The 21562-nt window shown below is 33.3% G+C and overlaps 1 protein-coding gene across 1 annotated transcript in view; it reads right to left on the bottom strand.

Annotated features, from left to right (window-relative positions):
* The window catches only part of DNAJC1 (DnaJ heat shock protein family (Hsp40) member C1), a 243616-nt gene that overhangs the window by 50719 nt on the left and 171335 nt on the right, over window positions 1-21562 (bottom strand). The gene's annotated exons all lie outside the window — the stretch shown is intronic.

The following is a 21562-nucleotide window of genomic DNA, read 5'->3' as shown; positions in this document are numbered from 1 at the left end:
CATCTTCCAGATGAGTAATCTAAGACATAAAGAGGTTAAATTATTTTCCTAAAGCCATGTTAGTCTATGTAAGAATCACATCAGGACTCAAAGCTCTTATCAAAAGGACTGAGCTTGATCAGGCTATGGTTTTTCACAGTGATACTAGATTAAGATATAACTTTCACTATATTATTTTATAAGAGAACGTTGTCTTCAAAAATGACCATTTGTAAATTTACCCTAGAAAATCTTTCTGTGATCATTACTACTTATTTTCTGCTATTTCTTGATGATGAAAAGCAGAAAAATCTCATAAAGGATTTGATTACTATCTACTTACTACTGCCTTGTTATTTTTAGAAAATTGTAGAAGGGTAAAATTGTAGAAAATCAAAGATAGATGCATCACTATTGCACTACTAAGGCTGAAGTAAAATCACATTTAAAGACTAACATGGTGTTAATAGAAAATTTTTTAGAGCATGACACTGCATTAAATTTAAGGCCACATGATAGATGATAAAGCAATGAAATTGGTTGAAAAGTTTTGGAAGCAATATAGAAGGGCAACACCTTATAAATAATATTTCAAATAATTCAAGTTTTTAAAATGAGTTGGCTTATCACTGACACAAAATTATAGAAGCCTTGAATCATGGAACTTGAAGGAAACTCAAGAAGTCATCTAGTCTAGCCCTCTACTTTCAAATTTATGTCTCTCTCTGTCTTTGTCTCTGTCTCTGTTTCACACACAGACACATATGTGCATATTTAAATACATATATACATGAACACCTGTCAAAGACAGATGGTTATCTTATCCTTTAAGTATTAGACAGAAATTTCAGGACTTTTAAAAATAGCATTTCTAATATTTTATTATTTACTGTCCAGTTCTTCCTCATGTCCAAATTATATCTATTTTGTTGTAATTTAAATCTATTACTTTTTACATTTGTTTTCTTTGGAAATGAATAGTCAATATTTTCCTATTATAACCAGTCAATATCTTAGTGAGTAATTAAGTTCTGCTACTATCAGGAGAAAAGGACAAATCATAAGAAAATACATTCATACAAAAATGTCTTACCTTCCCACCAAATAAAAACAAAGAAAAATAAATGTTCAACTTTTAAGGATGTATCAAGGGATCATTCAATATATCCCTACACAGGTTAATAATTCAACAATATTAATTTAATTAAGGAGTTGATAAGATAGTATCAGGATTAGGGATGCAACAGAAGATAACTCTGTCAATGTTTTAGACAACTTACCTTTGGATCTAAGAGGGGTTATAATATATTTATAATTTATTCACCAGTGATAAAGCTAGAAAATATCCAAAGAAATCATATAATCTAAGATGGCAACCAATTCATGCCCTATTTGATTGTGACTAAAAAAATCACATGATAAATGTTCTGGTCATTTCAGAAAAAAAAAAAAAAAAAAACCAGAACCTCAGAGTTGGGAGGAACTTGTGAAGCCATCTAGTCCAACTCCACTTTTACAACATTCCTGACAAATAATCACCCAGATTTCATTTAAAGACCATACTTCTTGAGGTGGACCATTTGATATTTCCTACTTTGGAATAGTCCTATGTGTTAGGAAGTTAAACTTACGTTTCTTAAGCATGTACAGGACAAGTGGGTTGTTTTAGGGAATACAAAGACAAAATAATATCTATCCTCAAGAAACTTATATTCTCTTGACATGTGGGGGTATAACAAGTACATAACAGAGGGAGAAAACACCAACGACTAGGGAAGGTCAGGAAAAGTTGCGTGAATTTTATAGAACCAAAAAATTCTAAAAAATATAAAAGAATTAGCCCAATTTTTCTTTTCTTTTGGTATATAGTTAAGAAGTATTTATTTTTATAACTTTTTTATTTTTTTCAAATACATACAAAGATAGTAATCAACATTCAGCTTTGCAAAACCTTGCGTTCAAAATTTTTCTCCCTCCTCCCCAATCCCCACTTTCCAAGACAGCAAGAAATGTGATATAGGTTAAACATGAAGCATATATTTTGCTCTTTCATTCCATCCACTAGTCCTAATTCTGTTCCTTAGGGGCTAATCAGAACAAAGCTAAATCTTCTTTTAGATTATACCCTGTTACGTTTTGGTCATGTATACTTATTGTGTATCTAATTTATATTTTAATATATTTAACATCTACTGGTCATCCTGCCATCTAGGGGAGGGGGTGGGGGGGTAAGAGGTGAAAAATTGGAACAAGAGGTTTGGCAATTGTTAATGCTGTAAAGTTACCCATGCATATATCCTGTAAATAAAAGGCTATTAAAAAAAAAAAAAAGATTATACCCTGTTAGATATTTGCAGAAATCTGTCATCTCTATACTTAGTGTTCTCCAAGATAAACAGGCCAGTTTCTTTAACTGGTCCTTATAGACAACATCTCAGGACCTACTTTTTGGTTGGCATTTGGGTGATCAGCTCCTTCCAATTTTGATAAACATGTTGCTTTTTTAAAAGTGCATTTAAATATTGTGCCCCATTTCTAAAATATCTCATAGCCTTTTATAGCTGGAATGATTCTCTGAACTCATTTAATCCAAATTTGAGAGGTGAGAAAACTGAATACTATAGAAATTAAGTGATTTGTTCACAATTATGCAGCTAGTTAAAAGCAGATCCAGGAAAGAAACTCAGTTTTGTTTTTGTTTTTACTTTTATATTAGGGTTCTTTCTACTACACACCCCATACATGTACAATTCCATAAGTCACCAGTCATCATCAATAGATATATATTTTATACCAGGATACAGAATATATTTATGAACCAAAAAACATTGTTAGATGGAATATCTTTGGGTATTTTTGCAAAATATAGATGGACTAAGAATACTATAGCACCAGTCCTATAACTACTAAAAGAGACCTGAATACTTTAAATGTCAAATAATTGAAAAAGTTGAAAATCTGATAATTTAGGATAAATGTCACAAAAACCCCTTCTAGTTTTGTTTTATGTTTTGGAAAGTACTTATCCAGGGATCACTAACTACTTGTTGATGGGAATTTATTAATTAGATGTCTTGGATATTTTCAAGAATAAACACCATTAACAAGAAAAAAACTATATTTAATAAAGAACAGAAATTAAAAATAAGAAATCAATGAACAAATCAGTCAATCTACAAATAGAAATGGAATCATTTATAAAATTATGATTTTATGAATAACATGATATTTTAAAAAATAAGCTCATTGTAAATAAATGAGCTTATATACAACAAGTTTGTACCTTTAAGGCCTATTATTAATCCACAGATTTTATTCAAAGCTCTTAGAGCTAAAGGGACCCAAGGGATCATCCTACTTATTTTCTACACAGTAGTATAACAGAAAGAATACCTCAAGAAGAAACAGAAGATGTGTGTTCTGGACCTGATTTTTCTATTAATCGTAACCTTGTACACTAATGTTTCTGGGTTTTTCCTAAATTAAAAGATTATTTTGACTAGCTGATCTCTGAGATCTCTCCTTGCACTGATTCTAATCCAAAGCAATCAACCCAACAGAAAAGTTTAAAGATAAGTAAAAAGATGTTTTTTTAAAACTCATTAGCATTCTCCCAACCAAAGTTCTCAGGTTTTGTTTTTTTTTTTTCCTGCATTAGTTTATGCCCTCATCACCTCTTGCTTGGACATTGTAATAACCTCCCAATTCCACTTCTCCTTTTTCTAATCTATTTTCCACACAGCTGCCAAACTAATCTTCCTATACTATAGGTGTGACTGCATCAATCTCTGGCTTAAAAATAGTCAGTTCCCTATTACCTTTAGAATAAGGTACAAAGTCATCAAACTGGCATTTGGTCAGTTTGATGATCCAGATCCAGATCCAGATATAGATCCAGATCCAGATCTGACCTTTTCAGACATTTCCAATTCATGAATTCTATGTTCTAGGCCAACTGATCTACTAGATGTATCCTGAAGTTGATATTCTATTTCCCATCTTAATAACTTTATTCATGTTGTCTATTCCCAGCATCTGAAAGGTGTTAACTTTTCTCCTCCTCTTCTTCCTCCTCCTCCTCGAAGCTTTGGCTTTTTTCAGGGCTCCCTCAGTTATTATTACCCAGTATGCTGAGCTTTCACTGATCTCCACTGATCTTAGAGAGAGGCTGAGAGGTGAAGGGATTTGCTGCCCATGTCAGACAACCAGCAAAAGTCAGAGGTAGGCCTTTAGCCAGGCTGAATCTCTTATCTCAAGATAAAACAAAATTCTGCATTTTTATAAAATCTGCTTAAAAATAATCATTCAAACCAAACAGTTGGCATATGTACAATTATTTTAAAAATTATAAAATTCACCTGACATCTTCTATATTTTCATAAATATCAATAAAAATAATAATGTATGAAAAATACATAAGGCAACTTATTTGGAAAAACACATAATGACAGGAAACAACATATTCTGAGAGGGGAAGAGTTTTGTCTTCTGAGGAGCATGATGGAGAGGGAGGTTTAGTCCCTTTCAATCTATGTTTACCATTCTTGGTAAACACAAAGGATGGTGCATTAGGACACAGAGTTTCAGAGCTCACGAGTCAAGACAAAGAACAGAAGCACATAAAACGGTGCAGGAGCAGTACAAAACAAAGTTCTGAAGGTTGGACTCAGTTGAGGGAAGCAACAGGCACAGCTGATAAAACAAAATTAGAAAGAGCTGATTAAGAAAATAAGTGGAGAGATAAAAGGAGATGGAACAGAGGTTTGTTAGCAGGATCAACAAAAATAAAAGTTGGTCCTAAAAACATCTGGCAAACAATATCAGCCCTTCTATAAGTTATACCAACAAGTCTGCCTTCATGTGAAGAGGATGTAACTAGCAATTCTCAGAGGTACAAAGACCTCTTTTGTTCAGCCTGTATCTGCACAGGGATATCCTGACAATATTCCCCACCCTTAAAGACCCTCAATGAGGGGATGCCCATTCCCTCCAGAGGCAGCACATTTTACTCTTGAACAGAAGTCAACATGAAGAATGATTTCATCCCATCTAGCCTATATAGTTATAGTTTCCATCTATTGCTCCCTATTCTAACCTCTGAGTTTATATAAAACAAATCAAATTTTTCATCAATGTAAGAGGCTCACAAAGACAAAAAACTATCCCTCCCTTTGGGGATCTTTCAGTTTACTGATCACATGATCAATAGAGAAGATAGGTAAATAAATGATAATTTAAGGAAGGAAAAAAAATGAAAGATCAGAAAAGTCCTCATGAAGAGGAGGCTAAATGTTCTATTCCTTAAACCATTTCTCATATGCATTAGTTTCAAGACTTCTCACAGACCTATCTCTCTGTTAATATAATTCTTTATATGTGATGCCTAGAATAGAACCTATTGTTACAAATGGGGACTGACTGGGAGAGAATACATTATGATCATCTTCTCCCACATTCTGAATCTTAATGAGCTCTTGTCCTTAGCTCCCAAGCTCAGACTATGCTTAGAACAGTAGGATGGCCTTGATGACCCCAAAACAAGAACAAGGTTCCACTACCTGGGCTCAGAGGAGGAGTAGGTCAGCAGTTTGGCTCTGTGAACCCTCAGAACATTCCAGCTAGCTAACAAAGGATGCAGCTAGTGACTCTCTTTTATAGTTGTACTTGGGGGGCAAGTCCACAGTTGTTTCGCCTACATCCATCTAGGTGTACAACATCTCCAAAGTCCAGGGAGTCAGCCATCAGACTATGAGCTAGATCAGAACACTTAGGGCCTACTCTAAATTTATAGCTCCCTATTCAAGTCAATCCTGGGATGCTTGAGGAACACAGAATTTAATTACTAGAGAAACTCCCAGCAAGCCCTGGTAAATACAAATCAGGATCCAACAAGCCTCTAGTATTCCTTCCAGAAGTGCATAAATCCTGGTTCCAACACAAAGTCCAAATCCAGAAAGCAAGTCTGGAAGAACAGGTAAACAAAAATGGTTCCCTATCATATATAGCTATTATGATCCCAGGGATGCCCTAGTCACAAACTCAAAAGAGTTAACGTTAAAGACCCATATATAAAGCTTCAAAGAAAAATTCAAGTTAACCATCAGATCAACTAGAATGTTTAGAAGAAATAAATCAAGAATTTTTAAGAATTAATTACTGACAATAGAAATGATATGAGAGTACGTAGAGGAAAGAGTTGGGGAAAAAAGTGAAAGTTACAGAAGAAATGAACAGAGGAAAAAGGAGTTGCAGAGTTACATGAATAAAGGATTAACAACTTAGTGCAAGCTTTATCGAAGAAACTGACTCTGTGCTAATGAAAATGGACCAAAGTAAATGACTCCACTGGATAATAAGAAATATTAAAGTCAAAAAACTGAAAAGGCAAGAAAATGTAAAAGCATCTTATATTTTTAAAAAAACTGACCTGGAAAACAGGTATCAAGAAGAGATAATTTAAGAATCATTATAATAAATACCTGAAAGCCATGACTAAAAAAAAAAAAAAAAAGTCTGGATGTAATTTTTTTTCAAAAAATCATGGAAGAGGGGCAGCTAGATGATTAAGTCCTGAAGTCAGAAGAACCTGAGTGCAAATATGGCCTTGTTGTGCCACAGTTCCCTTTTAACGTCCTGACCCAGTTTCCCAATTGTTCTATTTAGTTACTCTGCCTCAGGTTATAACCATTCCCTCTTAATGTTTGATGAGATAAAGGTTTTATATCTTTAGCTATAATTATTCCTTCTAAATGTTTAACAGGATAAAGGTCTATCCATTTTAGACATCATTAGAATATCAGTAACCTCCCCAGTACCTCCCTCCATTGTGTCATGCTAGGTGCCTCCCCCCATTAGGTTATCCCCATCCAGGTACCCCCGCCCCCCTTATGTCATTGTTCTTGTTATCCTATAAAAGAATCTTGCTATCCAACATTCAGGGCTGGATTCTTTGAGACAATAGTCTCCTTCAGCCCTGGGACCAAACATGGATCATTTGGTCCCAGTAAATCTCTCCATTTAATAAACTATTAAATTGTTCTCTAATCTCTGTCTTGCTCAGTTTCTCCAGCATTACAGCCTCAGACATTTAACACTTACAAACTGTATGACCCCTAGGTAAGTCATTTATCCCCAAATGGCTCACCAAAAAAAAAAAAAAAAAAAAAAAAAAAAATCATGGAAGAAAACTGCCATGATCTATTGGAGCCAAAGTGAAAATAGATAAAATGCCCCAGTTTTCTTGATTGAAAACTTTAAGGAATATCCCAATCCAAATCCAGAGCTTTCAGGTCAAAGATAAAACAGAGCAAGCATCCTCCTAAAAGAAAGAATTCAAGTATCAAGGTTTTTTACCACAGTAAGGATCACAAAAGATTTAGAAGATACTACTTCAGAGCAGAGAGCATATCTTGTACAGCACAAGATATAGGCTTACAATAAGAATAACTTACCTATAAAAATGGAATATACTCTTAAAGGACAAAAAGGGGTATCTTTAATGAAATGGAAGACTTCCAGGAATTCCTGATGAAAAGGCCAGTGTTAATTAGAAATTTTGAAATAACAATGAAGATAAAAGAGAACATTAAAAAGTAAATACAAATAAGTAATCAGAAGGGACTATCTAAGGATCAAATGCTTGCATTCTAATAAGGAAAGATGACACAAGTTTCTACTCAAGATTAATGTCATTATGAGTCACAGAGGAAGTTAAATAAAACAAAGGATCTGGTAGTAGTTTTGTTATATTTTGATCACTTTAAAAGAAAGGGAAGAGAGAAGAAAAAGAATACATTAGAGAAAACAGAAGGAGAGAACTTATCATCATGTAATTAGGGTACAGAAGTAGAGATCATACAAACAAGGAGGAAGAGGTCAGAGAAGGGAAAGAGAGGTTTAGACTAAATAGAGCATTATCCAGGAAGTATCCTGATGAGGTAGGGTAAGCTCCTTTTTTTTTTTGAAATTTTCTAGATGTTCTTGGGAATATTTTATAGACCAAGGATTCTTAAACTTTTTGTGTGTATCATGGACCCTTTGGAAGTCTGGTAGACTCCTCAGAATAATGTTTTAAAATGCATAAAATAAAATATTTATAAAAATAAAATATATTACAAAGGAACCCAACAATACTGAAACTAGTTATCAACATATACATGCTATATAGTATGTATATATATATATTTAAAAAATAAAGTTAATTAACCCTAGGTTTTGAATCCTTTCTCTAGATCCTCACTGACCTGATTTTGAGACTCAACCTAAGATAAGAAACCAATTTTTATTATAAATGTTTGTTTTTTCTTTTCCTTGAAAGCTGATAAATTAAGTATTCTAGGGATTGGCTCCTTGAATTAAAAGCAATTTGCTAAAATTTGACTTAAAGTGAAGAACAACACTAGCCTGAAAAGAAATTGTGGTTTCAATAAAAATTATGAAAATAATGAAAACATTAAGGAGAATAAGGGGAGCTATCATATCCTTCCAAGTTTAATTCAAGTTTAATCTGTAGCATTTCTTACGACTCTTATCTATATGTCATTTATAAACATTCATTGTAAATCTATGTTTCCTGTAGCTATGGAATAATCTAAAATTTATGACTATGGCTATGAATAGCCACATAAAGGACCTGGCAAGGGAGTTGTAGAGGATTGGTCAACAAGACCAAAACAAAGGTATATAAATACTGGAAGAGAAGGGAATCAAATAGGATGCACTGGCTGACATCACCTTAAAGTTGAAGTATAATTTTGGAGAATATTGACAGGCTTAAAAAGGGAAATTGAAATTTAGAGGAAATGAAAAGTTAAACCAAGGAAGTTGTTCGCTGAACAGGTAATAGAGAACAGAGGTGGGTTTTTTTGGTTGTTTTTTTCAATATAGTCTAACCACTTCTAGAAGAGAGGAAAGAATTCTAGAGCAATGTGAGAAAGTGGTTTTTAGCAGAAGAAAGGAAAATTGAAAAATTAAAATTAAAATTGTATGGCACAGCAATTGCAATGTGGTTACATTGTTTGTAAGGGAAAAAAAAATTCCTGAAAACATGGTTGGGGAAAATTGACAAATGATGTCAAACCATCACCAGTCATCTCTTGGATGTAGGGTGTAATGTGACTAGAAAATCCATTTTAACAGCAAAAGTGCAACATGATGACAGAAGTGCCAATCCTAAAAACTCCATTACCTCAACTTTCCACTTTTCCTTCTTTTGACATACTCTCATTACCCCTACATGCCTTTTCATATGAGCAATGTCTAGGTCTGTAACACTGGACACCCATGTTTTAGGTTGTATCATTTTTTTTTTTTGTCCTGTCAAAAAGAAGAAAAATCTTATGTGGTAAATATATCACAAAACTTCTGGGTATATATACATATTTATATTTTCTTAACATGATTCCAGTCAATTAAATATGGAAGTTACATTGATCAGATGAGTAGACTGCCTAGAAGACAATTATTTTTTGTGCACATAAAACACTTTTAAGTGAAATAGAAACTTTTACTAAATTTCCATTTTGATCTCTTTATTCAAGAAAGCTAGTCAAGAAAGATGTTACTGAATCTTTCTACCTATGTATTTTTTGTTTCTTTGGTGGTTGTTTTTAATCAATTACAGAGAGGACATTAAATTCACATTTTCACTTTGAAATGTACTTAATCAGATTAATCAATAACATCTTCAGTTCCGACATGATGATCTCCCAAGTTACAGCATCCAAACTCAAGATAGAGCATAATTAAGTGCCTTGTTTCACAGTTCAGTTGATTATGAATATTGTCACCATTGGCCATATTAATTTACATCCATTGTCAATTACAGAATAGAAATAACATGTTCAATTCTGAGACCTAAACGATGAGACATGAATTTGGGGAGAAGCCAATCCATTGTTTGTCATTCAGGTTTCTTTCTGCCACTAAATGATGAGTCTAATCTGACAGCCCTTACATAGCCCTTCAGTGTACAGAGCTCCAATGACAATCAACAGGAGCACAGTGTACAGAGCAAGAGGACAGCTGAAAAATTTATTTTTCTTAAATTGCCTAGACTATTAAGAGTAATTAATTTATCTTTAATTTTCCTAAAAGATATCTTCTTAATGAAATAAATCCAGAAATAGAAGAAAGCTTGTTATAAGAGGACTAAATCATGTACCCTAAATATAAATCCATAAAATAACAAGAGTGCCCATCAAATAACTAAACTCCAATATCGAGGTATTCTATTAGATGCCCCCCCCCTTTTTTTTTTTTTATTAAGATAGGTACAGAAAAGCTGCCAAAAATCCTGTAATAATCAGTAATCTTTAACAAAGGAGTTGTCTTTAAACAGGTCAATTTTCACATTTTGTCAACTATTAATCATAGAGCCATTCCAGTTAATAAACATGAGTAATTTTTCAAATCCAAATGAAAAACTTAATAGTGATAAGTTTAGAGGGCAGCTAAACACTGAAATTTTTTGAAGGGATACACGTTGTTCCCTTTGAAAATTATCTAATTCAGTTACATCTTTAAAATTATATGCAGGTATAGCTGAAGGTCTCAAATCATCTTCAGCAGAGAGAATGCTTTCTACTGTTGATTGGCAGAACAATTTTATTTTAGTTTATCGATAAAGCTTTAATAAATGGATAATATTTGAAACCATACATGTCCCAAATTTCATTTAAAACATTTTTGCAGGTAAAAAGAGTTTTAGGATTTTATTAAAAAAAAAAAAAACACCATAATAAAAACCTACATTTCCCCAGAAATAATCTGAATCCCTCAAGGTACAATCAGTTCCAAGAAACGAAAATGCAGCCCAAATGTTGAAAGATAAACAGACTAAGCCCCTACAAAAAACCCACAGTATTTTGGTTTCTTCCTTCCTTAGGCAGTAAGAGTTTCTTCTTTCTCATGTAAAACTAATGATATACATCTGTAGCAACTATTGCTATCTACTTCCATTTCAGGTTTATGCCAATTTTTTTAAACTTAGGGAAAATTTATACAAAGAGGCGAATGCTACAAATAACAAAATGTGGAATATTCTTTTATGGCTTTTGAAGAAATTATATCATTAACAATCAACCTTCTTGTCAGAAGACTGCTCCAGGGAAGGCAGAAAATGAGGAGCTAAACAAGATGTAACAGTAATTGTAATGGTAGTAATATCTCATATTAATATAGTCATTTCAGATTTAAGTCACAAATATTAGTATCCTATTTTAGAGATGAAGAAGCTGAAGCTGAGAGGTTATATTACACAGATAGGAAGGGTTATAGCTAAGACTCAAACTTGTGGCTTCTGACTTCAAGTTCTGGGCTCTTTCCCCTAACTTATGCTTTCTTAGAGTATCTAAGATTCTTCTTGATTCTCAAGCACACTTCCAATACAAATCCATTACCTGCCTGATAGCTTGTGAGACACCCTGCATAGTGGTATAGACAGTAATCAGTCCTCTCCAGAAACTGATTTGTAAGATGATGTCACAGAAATTGGTCTAGGATACTTTGTCGTGTCATTCCAGTCCTAATTAGAAGTCTATAAAGAAGAGTTTTAAAAAACACACACTTAATGATAAGCTTCTATTAACTAAGCCAATTTTTAACGTGAGTACAAGACAGTTTAACTAAGTATGGAGAGGCTTATCACCAGGAGATTGACTATGAGGTGATAAATTCTTTGGTCATGGCATCCCATTAAAAAATAAATAAATAAATAACGCATGACCCCAAGCCTGCCTGCTTCTGCAGCAGTGGAAATAAAGTGATGGAACAGGAGGCAGAGACTGCTAAGAACCATACATCTACAAATATTAACTCTGATATTTCTCTAAATATGAGATTTTTGGCTAATGACCAAAGAGCTGACAGATTTCTAAAAGAACTGAATCATGTCAATATTGACATCTTCATGATAAAATTCAAATGGATGTTGTGGCTCGGGATCAAGAAATGAAAGGGACCAATGAAGGTTTGTAGGCTACGCAGAAATCTCACACTCAGATATCACAAACACTTTCTTCGAGAAGATTAACAAGCGGCACCGGATGTGGCAAGCCCTATGACATCATATTCAGAAAAGAAACTGACTACATCAATAGCATAAAAAGAATATATATATACACACACACACACACATGTATATGTATAAAAAAGACCTATGGAAATTCAGAGAAGAGAAGTGTACCTGATGATTTCATTAGAGGTTTCCCAAAGGTTTTCATAGGCTAGGAGGGGTTTAGGGAATATGAATGCTGTGGAAGTATTCAGGAAGAACTGGAAAGGCTGGAGTCATGGAACAGTTCAGGGGTTATTTCTAGCCAGTAGGTGAACAAAAGACTGGCTGAGAATGATGGCAATCGAGTATGAAGACTAAAGGACAGAGAAGAAAGCAGCACAATAAACAGAACTTAGCGATTGGGTGGATATAAGTGGGCAGCGAGGAAGGGGTCAAATACAACTTTCAGACTTTGAGGAGTTAAGAACATGATGTACCCACAGAAGAAACTGACAAGTAGGGAAAGGAAGCTGGATTTGGGTGGAGGTTTTAGTCGCGATGAATTTAAAGTTAACAGTGTAACAGTCCATGAAAACATTCTGTGGACAATGGGAACATGAAGCTAGAGTTGAGGAAAGAGGTTTCAGCTACAGAGAGATTTAGGAATCATCAGCATGGTGAGAATGGCAAAGCACAGCCAGAATGAAAAAGAAAAGGAGAAAAGTAAAGAACCAAGGTCTGTACCTTAAGGGATGCCCTCTATTAGGAGACGTGAGAAGGAACAAGAGCCAGGAAGGGAGACAGAGGTAGAGGTCATAAAAGTAGGAGATTTAGAAGGTGACTAACATGCGGAACAAATACAATATCCCTTTCTATATTTTTGTCCGTTTCCTATGCAGAAGAAAAGAAACGGGAAGATCTAGAGACCACTTTAAAACATCCTTAGATTTTGCAAAATTGCTTTTCTCTTCTATAATAAAGATATTTTATTTTATCTTTTAAAACACGGAGTAAAAAGGACCCTAGAGATCATCTAGTTTTATTCTTCCCATTTCTTATTCCTAATCAACCAACCCTTTTCTCTAACCCCAATATTAAATACATTTTCCCATAAGATCAGTGCTCCAATTATCTAAAACTATGTCAAAGAAAGGCAAAGGAAGACAATATGAATATTTTCTGTAGCTTTATGTCCTTGTAAGGGACCTGTATAAACTCGACAGTTGGGATATTCAGTAACAATAACAAGGTTTTGTTGTTAACAACTCATCTCTTAGGCTTTAAACTTTTAGGGAACCAAGGTAGTATCTTTCAGAATCCAGAATAGTTACTAAGCCTGGGGATTCTATAGTAACCAATCAAAGATGTTTGAATAGGAAGCACACAGTTCTAAAAAACAAAATATTTGGAAACTATGTCAAGGACAAATGGAATAAACTAGCTGATACAGAGAAATATAGTATGGAGTTACATGAAAGCTATATAGCATATATCTCTTTGGAAAAGCAACTTAATTTTTTGTTCAAATCAAAGAAGACATGCTTCCAATGCATTATAATAATAAATTAAAAGTCATCGATCCCTATATCTTTACTGAATGTTTGTTAGGTGAATTAATTCTCAGAAATTATTTCCAACAGTTTTCCATTAAGGCAGGTTTCAATTATACGTAAGCAAGGATAAAATACTGGGATTCTTAAGAATACATGGAAGAATACTGAGAATCAAAAATGAAACTTTGGATTTCGATGTAAAACAATACTATGACTATGATATGATTTTATAAATAAAGGTAAAATAGCTAAAATAGGCATGTATTTTAATTTCGCCATTTTTTGTTCAGATTAGGACTTTTTTTGGGGGGGTGGAGGTAGAGGAGAAGCTACTTATATCAATTTTAGCACTGATTTGGTATATTCTTATTAGCATATTTTATTTATATTTGCTAGTGAGGTTGCCATCATTTCAAGAAAAAGGAATGTTTAAAAAACTAGCTGACCTAATTTCCTTGGGTAGTAAAAATTATGAAAGTTTAAATAATTCAGATAAAAACTTAACGGACTTTGTAGAAGAAATAGTTTCTTTCATATAAGCCTGTTTGTCATTTATAAGCACCTGGTCATGAGGAAATACATAATAAATTTTCTCCAAATAATTTGGCATCACATAGAATCTGACTCTGTATCAAGGAAAGTGGAAGAAAAAAGTCATTATTTGATGATTTGGAAGTGCAACACAAAAATTACTGCTTAAGTCTACATAATTACATAGAAATTAAGATGTAATTTTAAAAAATTATCCTATACAACTTAACTATTGGCATTTAAGACATTAAGTTTTAAGTCATTTATTTTTTGATTGTTAAATGCTTCAAGGCAATTGCTTTAATGCAGAAAATAATGGTGGAAAAACAATTCAGTAAATGTGATTGTAAGACATTCAGGCATGTAGATCAAATAAGCTATAGGCTGACTGGATAATTAGATCTGGCCTGTGATACTACATTTTTCCCTCTTTAAGAAAGGACTTTATGAATATTGTATTTAATAAAAGTTGATTATTTTAAGGAGACACTTTAAAAAATTACAAGGCAGTTAGGTATTTACATTTTTGGAATAAGCTTGCCTTGTTACCCCTCTAAGGTAAGAAGAATGATATTAACTTTCACTTAGGGGAGCATCTAGTATTTGCTACAGGGGCTTTTATTGGTTTTACATATCAAAGAGAAAATAATTGGAACTGCATCCATTAAAGAAACTAAAGACAAAAGGAAAATATGGAAAATTAATTTGTTTAAATACACGATTAAAAGACCAAAAAAATGAGGATGCTGTAATAGTTGATTCAGTTTGGTTCCAGATTTGGCCAATATGGCAAATCGATTACAAGCATCTGAGAAATCTAAACCAAAATTAGCTCAAATATGTAGAGGCACTTTGCTTTCATTGTGGGAAATTCCTATAGGAACTTGCTCTATCCAATCTTTCTATGACTTAGTAGTGGACAAGTCTCACAAAGCAGTCAGAAGGTCTTAAAGGTTAAGTGACTTGCCTATTCATGTCAGAGTATGGACTTGATCCCAGGTGTTCTTAGGCCTAAGTCTAGAACTCCACCTACTAGGAAATAGTTATTCCTTTTTCTTTCCTAAATAGTGATGAAAAATTAAACAATGGCCCCTTCCCCCAATCCATCAAATGCTTCATAAATATTCAACAAACTTAGGGCAAAATATGATATCCACTCAGGTGTTAATTAAGGATTTTCTTTAAAAATGGCAGAGGATAGAGGCTTGTTGCTATACAGGTGAACCCTATCTATTTCTTGGAGGTTAAGATTAAGCTCCATGTAATATATAAAAATAAAAAATTTGCATTAATAATAACATCTAGGCTAAATTTTTTTTATAACTATATTTTCAAGTGCATCTTGCTTAGGTTATTTAACAATGAAGGTGTTGTAGTTTAGGGATCCAAAGGAAAATAATGTTGTGCTCTTTGTATTTTTTGTATGAAACTACCTATCCAAAATAAATCTATCCCATTTAAAGAAACTCAGCATGAGAGAGATGAACTTATAAATATAAATTAATATATTGAGTGATAAATGTTTAGTAGAAATGTTGCTATTTGGGACTATTTTATTGTGGAATTATATTACCATAATATTAGTTTATAGTAAAAACTAAAAATTTTTAACTTCAGGCCAGGCCAACAATCACTCAGTCATCAGAAGATGAGACTGCAGTGAGAACAGGTAACACAACACAGTACAGCAGGTCATTTTGCTAAGGGGACACAGATCACACTGCTAGGCTGAGTCTTCTTTGTCTTTATTATAAAACTGCCAAATGTTTTTCTCTTGAAGGGAGTAATGGTCCCTACTTCCTGCTACTCTATCTCCATGTTATTTCTTGCCCCCCTCTAATCAAAAAAGGCAAAAAAATATATAATATTTTTTGTTTGTTTTTCCACTTTGAAAATATCTTACAGCTATGTAAGCCCATGTTCATATTTGGTCCATTTAGGAAATAAAGTACTCAGGTGCAAAAATTTTCAAAATTACTCATCATGCCAATACTGGGGGACATAAATAGATGTTTAAAGAGCTGTCACCATTACATTTTGTTTAAGTTAACAGCATTATCAATGTTAGCCACTTCCTAGGAGAGCATTGTGGCAAAAAGATAAGGGATTCCTATATAACCATAAATCACAAGGTTGCCAAAAAACCATGATTAACAAAACCGTAGACTCTTAGTAGCTACTGAATTTCTGCCAAATGAGAGACTATTTCTGAAACTAAGGAAGAAAGTATCTCTAATGATGTGAATTAATACTCAGATCCAAAGCTATCTCTAGTTTGCTTAATGAATAACTTAAATATCTGGCTCAAATGCTGGGTTTGAGCTAAGCAGGAAAATACATGAGAAAAAAAACCTTGTAAAATAGGCAAAAAATACCACAGGAGTTGTCAAAATAGCAGTCCCCAAGAAGAAACATGGAATAGAACTGAGACACAGTCCTACCTTGTTAATGTCCTGCATTTTAAAATAGGGGGACAGACAACATGCAGGTTCAGGTTTAGAGCTAAGCCTAAGTCTCAGCTGAAATGGCCATTGTGCATACTGGACACCACCACTAAATCATTAAAAGTTATAGAGCCAAAAACTCCTTTTTCAGAACTCCAAAGGGTACAGCTGATGGTCAGTCCTAGCAGAGTTTCAAACCAGTTAAGATGAGGAATATTTGAAGTCTGACAAGAACTTTTGTTTATAAAGTCTACTTACTGCTGCTCACAGAAATCAATCTGAGATAAGCCTAATGTTAGGAAGATGTGAGTGGCTGGGATTAGTTTGGATCCAGTCCTTTTATCACCGGCATAGAGACCTGGTCAGCCTCCTCAGGCTTGCTGGTTATGATCCTAGGCTCAGTCTGGGAGGTCTTTCTTCCAATTTACTCCTAAGCTTACCACATTGACCTTCATACCAATTTTCTGGACTGTGATTTAAGCTAAAAGACTAATAATGGAGAATCTTAAGAATTTAGGGAAAAGATAAGAAGACAAAGAAGTGCCAGAGGGAAACACAACAGTTTTGTTACTACCTTTATTAAATTTATACACACATACATATGGATGTTTACATGTATTTATGTGCAAAATACCTTAAGGATATTATCTCATTTGAGCTTCACGAAATCTCTGGAAGTGCTAATCTTCACTGTACACAGGAGGAAACTGAGGCACATAGTGTTTAAGAGTTACAATGGTAGTAAGTGTCTGAGACCAGATTTGAACGTAGGACAAGTCCTGTGCTCTCTCTATTTATTATGCCATCTTGCTGCATCGTATACAGATCTTTTTCTTTTCTTTTTCCTTTCTTTTTTTCTGATGATTAATTAAGTTCACAATAAAAATAAAAATTGAAAAAATATTCACAATATATTATAAACTTTCTTGAGATGATAAAGTTTTCCTTTGCTTGTATATATGGAGTATAAATTTCCCTTCTTGATTTTTTTTCCCCAGTAAGAATTTTTTGGTAGCTGGTGAAAAAATGTCTTGAGGTCTTTTGCTTGTTAATACTCTGAGAGAGTATCATAGCATCCCACTGCTGATACCTGCTGGCTGTATGATCCTCAGTAAGTTCTGTAACTCTGCAGTGCCCCAGGCAATCCTAAGAGCAGATGCCTATCAATCTTGGTACAGAAAGAACCTCATAGGGAGCTACTTATAGCCAAGTCAAGTCAACATGCATTTACCAAAAGCCCATTAAGTACCAAAAATGGTGCCAAAAAGTCTTAACCTGGAGTCTGTGAATTTTTTCTTTACTATAACTGTATTTCAATATAATTGGTTTACTTTGAAATTCTATTTATTTTATTTGAAGCATTTAAACACATGATTCTGTGGAATCCTGTGGATTCATTCACCAGACTGTCAAAGAAGACCAAGACAAAAAAAAAACATTAAGAACTCCTCCTCTACAATGATGAAATCACAGGTCTGTTCCAAAAAAAATTAATTCTTTGAAGCTTACCACACAGTTATCTTAGACATTGTACTTGTATATTATATATACTATTGGGAAAAGAAGCTTTTTCCAAAAGAGCCTTTGATAATTTCCTGTTTATTCTGTATATTGCCTGTTTGTAAAGGTTTATTGACATGTTTCCACTACTGGACTATGAATTCTTCAAAGACAGGAATTGTCTTTTGTTAGTTAGTTAGTTTTTGTTTTGTTTCCCCAGGACTTAGCACAGTTCCTAGCACACAGTAGGAGTTTAATAAATGCTTACTGATTATGTTAATCTTGGGAAACAAATATTTGATGAATTAGAGACTCACAGAACATTAAAGTTTATTTAACATCAGAAGTGACTGTTGGTTTTTTCTGAATAGTGTTAAACTCCCAAGTTGATGCTAGTGTTAAAAGAAAAAAAAGAGCTAGTTTAAAAGTTTCTTGATTTACACATGAAAACTTTGGGCAATTTTTCTAATAGTTTTAAATAATAAATAATATACTTCCGTAAGATTTCCCTACATCCACTGCTAATCCTGTCAAAGTGAGAGAGAAAATGGCAGGATAGCTCTACCATAATCCAGGTTAATAGCCCCTCAATCATAATCACAATCCTGTTTCTGAACATTACTTCTTATAGGACCAGCAGTGAGATATTGAACTTTGATTCTAGTCCAGGATTATAATGAATAAAAGTTGCCCCTTGTGTTGGTTGTCTGGTGTTTTGGGAAGACAAATCTGTGGATTCAGTACAATTCCTTCCAGAAAATAACTACCTAAATTATGAATGAAGCTGGACATTGGGGGAACAATACTAGGAAAAAAATATATATATATATTTATATATATAAAACACATTTTCTATATGTCAAACCTCTTCTGAGGAAAAAAACAAAGCATAATATACAAGTTTCTATTTTTCTCAATCAGAACTCATTATTAAATTTTTTTTAATGTTTCCAAGTGCGCACTCCATTTGCTTTCTCTTTATTATTCTATCTAGTTGTATTTGAGATAACTTTGGGTTTTTTGCTTTGGAAAGTATTTAGCATAAATTCCTTTAAAAATCAAATTTATTAAACATCTGCTTTATACAAAATCATAATCCTGCTAAGATAGAAGTTGTTCATTTAGGAAGGGAAAAAGAACGGACAGGAAACATTCAGGTAATCTGTAATATGATGTCTGACTAGAAGAGGCAGCATATTATTTGCTACTAAGAGAAAAGCCCTCTCAAGTTTCAAACAGCACAGATGTGGGAAGATTTAAGGCAGAAAAGAGCAGGTGGTATGGTAACAGTCATTAATTATAAGATGTGTAGGCTTAATATAAGATCCTCTTCTAAAGATTTAATTATCAATATTTTCTTGGCCTTTCAAAACTAGACTTTAAACAGTCTACAACACAATGTTTCTAAATAAAAAAAAATATCACTCAAAATTTTGCTGAATTGCAATCACAAAAGGAGAAATTTTTAATTATAAAAATTACTATTTTCAACTATCTATAAAATATAGCTCTTAAATGACATTAAAGGAACTTAACATAATTTTAAAGGGATATTATCACAGAAATATGGCAGTGAACCAATGTATCAATATATACATGCCTGAATTCCACCTGCTAATGAGATTTTATTATAAATGATCTGGAATCAATCTATCTTTTTATCCATTCATGACATTTATTTGAATGAGTGGTATGTACATCTTCATATATAACTTTGGTACATGCACTTAGTTCAAAAGCTGAGCCATTTCTCTGTCCATACTTTCTTTTCTCAGACTAGAAAACTGAGGACAGGAACTATGTCCTCTTCTCTCTATATATCAACTCTTCTTTATTTAACCAGAAAAATATCTTACAAATACTAAGTTTACAATCAGTTTTTAGAGATGATGATGATGATGACTGATGGACAAAGAAACAGGATTTTCATAAAACTTGTTTTGTAATCAAAATCTTTGGACACCCTATTCAGGTAAATTCAGTGACAAATACTCCAATGTCTGGACTTTTGTGTGATTAGAATATTTCTCTTGTCATCATCCTCTCAAAATAACGATCTTTATATATATTTTATAGTTTTCTATAATGACTAATTCATTAAGGCATTTTTATTTTACTCAGATTATTACAAGGAGAAAGTGATACATTCAATGAAAGTATGTTCTTCAGGCTTTTACTGTTTATGAGGTGAATATATGGAATTTTAAGCACCAAAACTCAATTTAATGATATAAGGGGGTTTCCACAAAATGAAACTCAGTTTGTTGTGAGGAAATTACTCTGCAAATTTGAGAGCACTTTATAAATCTTGACTTGTTATTATCAAATATAATTTTAGTGATGCAGTGGAAATTTTTAATCTATTCTGACTCTAAGCTTCAAAGCATTCTTAGAACATATAAATGCTTTTTGAGAAATTATCTTAAATTATTAATTTTATTTAAAGTTAAGCTGATAAATGGCCCAAACACTCAGTGACAAGCTGATATCATCAATATTAAAACAAACAGTTGAACACTAGAGCAAAAGCTTGAGATTTTTCACTGGGGATTTCAGTTTTTTATCAAACTAATTACATTAAAAAGCTTTTTAAAAAATCCCAGCTCCCTCTTAACAGCAAAACAGATCATTTACCTATAGGAAGTTTAAGATCTATTAAACAAAATGTCTCATCATGGCTTTACTCCAACATATACAAGGCCTGCTCTATACTTTGTCCTGTTCTAAAAGGTACTGGAAAGAAATTCATTTTTATTGCTCTAAAAGTCATCTATAGCAATAGCAAGGAAGGTAGCAGGAAGGTAGGAGATTAAATGGCTACAGAGTAATCTGATAGGTGGCTTAATAATATATACAGAGAAACAAATTGATGGAGAGAAGCAGGAAACAGACTGGTATTTACATCCTCTAAATATCCCCCTAAATCCTAACAGAAGAATCTACATCACTATTTACAGTGAATTCTGGAGACAGATACAGAGATGAAAGTATAGCTGCAATATGAGCAGAGAAAATTTGTATTTTTTCTCATCAGAAGAGTCAAAAATAGTAAAGAAATATTGTTCTAAAAGGATGTCTACAAAATAAGAAAAGGAGTCCTGCTTTTAGCAAAAAGTTTGAAACCTTAAAAGTTAATCAATCAACAAAACTGACAAATGATATAGAATAAATATTTCACCAAATTCTGGAGTTCAGCAGTATGGGTATTCCTTCTACTGACATGCACCATCACTTTTCCCTGCCTTCATGAGATGCCATGGCTAAAAACATTCATCATCTGGGCTAAGTGTCTTTACCGAGGTCAACAATTCAATTAAAAATATTCATTAATCATCTACTCGCATACAATACAGTAGGCTGGGTACCAGGGACATGGAGATGAAAATTAACACAGTTCCTTCTGACCCCTGAGGATCTTACAATTTAATAAGGGAGATAAGACATGTATGCAAATGAGCCCCAAATAGGGTAGGTCCTGGTGATGGTGAAAAAGAGGTCTGGACAGAGTACTGTGGTGAACCTGAGGATGGAAACTACAATCACCTGACAGAAGCAGGGAA

This window comes from Sarcophilus harrisii, chromosome 5 (assembly GCF_902635505.1).
Source record: "Sarcophilus harrisii chromosome 5, mSarHar1.11, whole genome shotgun sequence".
NCBI classification, from domain to species: Eukaryota; Metazoa; Chordata; class Mammalia; order Dasyuromorphia; family Dasyuridae; genus Sarcophilus; species Sarcophilus harrisii.
This window is presented reverse-complemented; position numbering and strand designations above follow the sequence as displayed.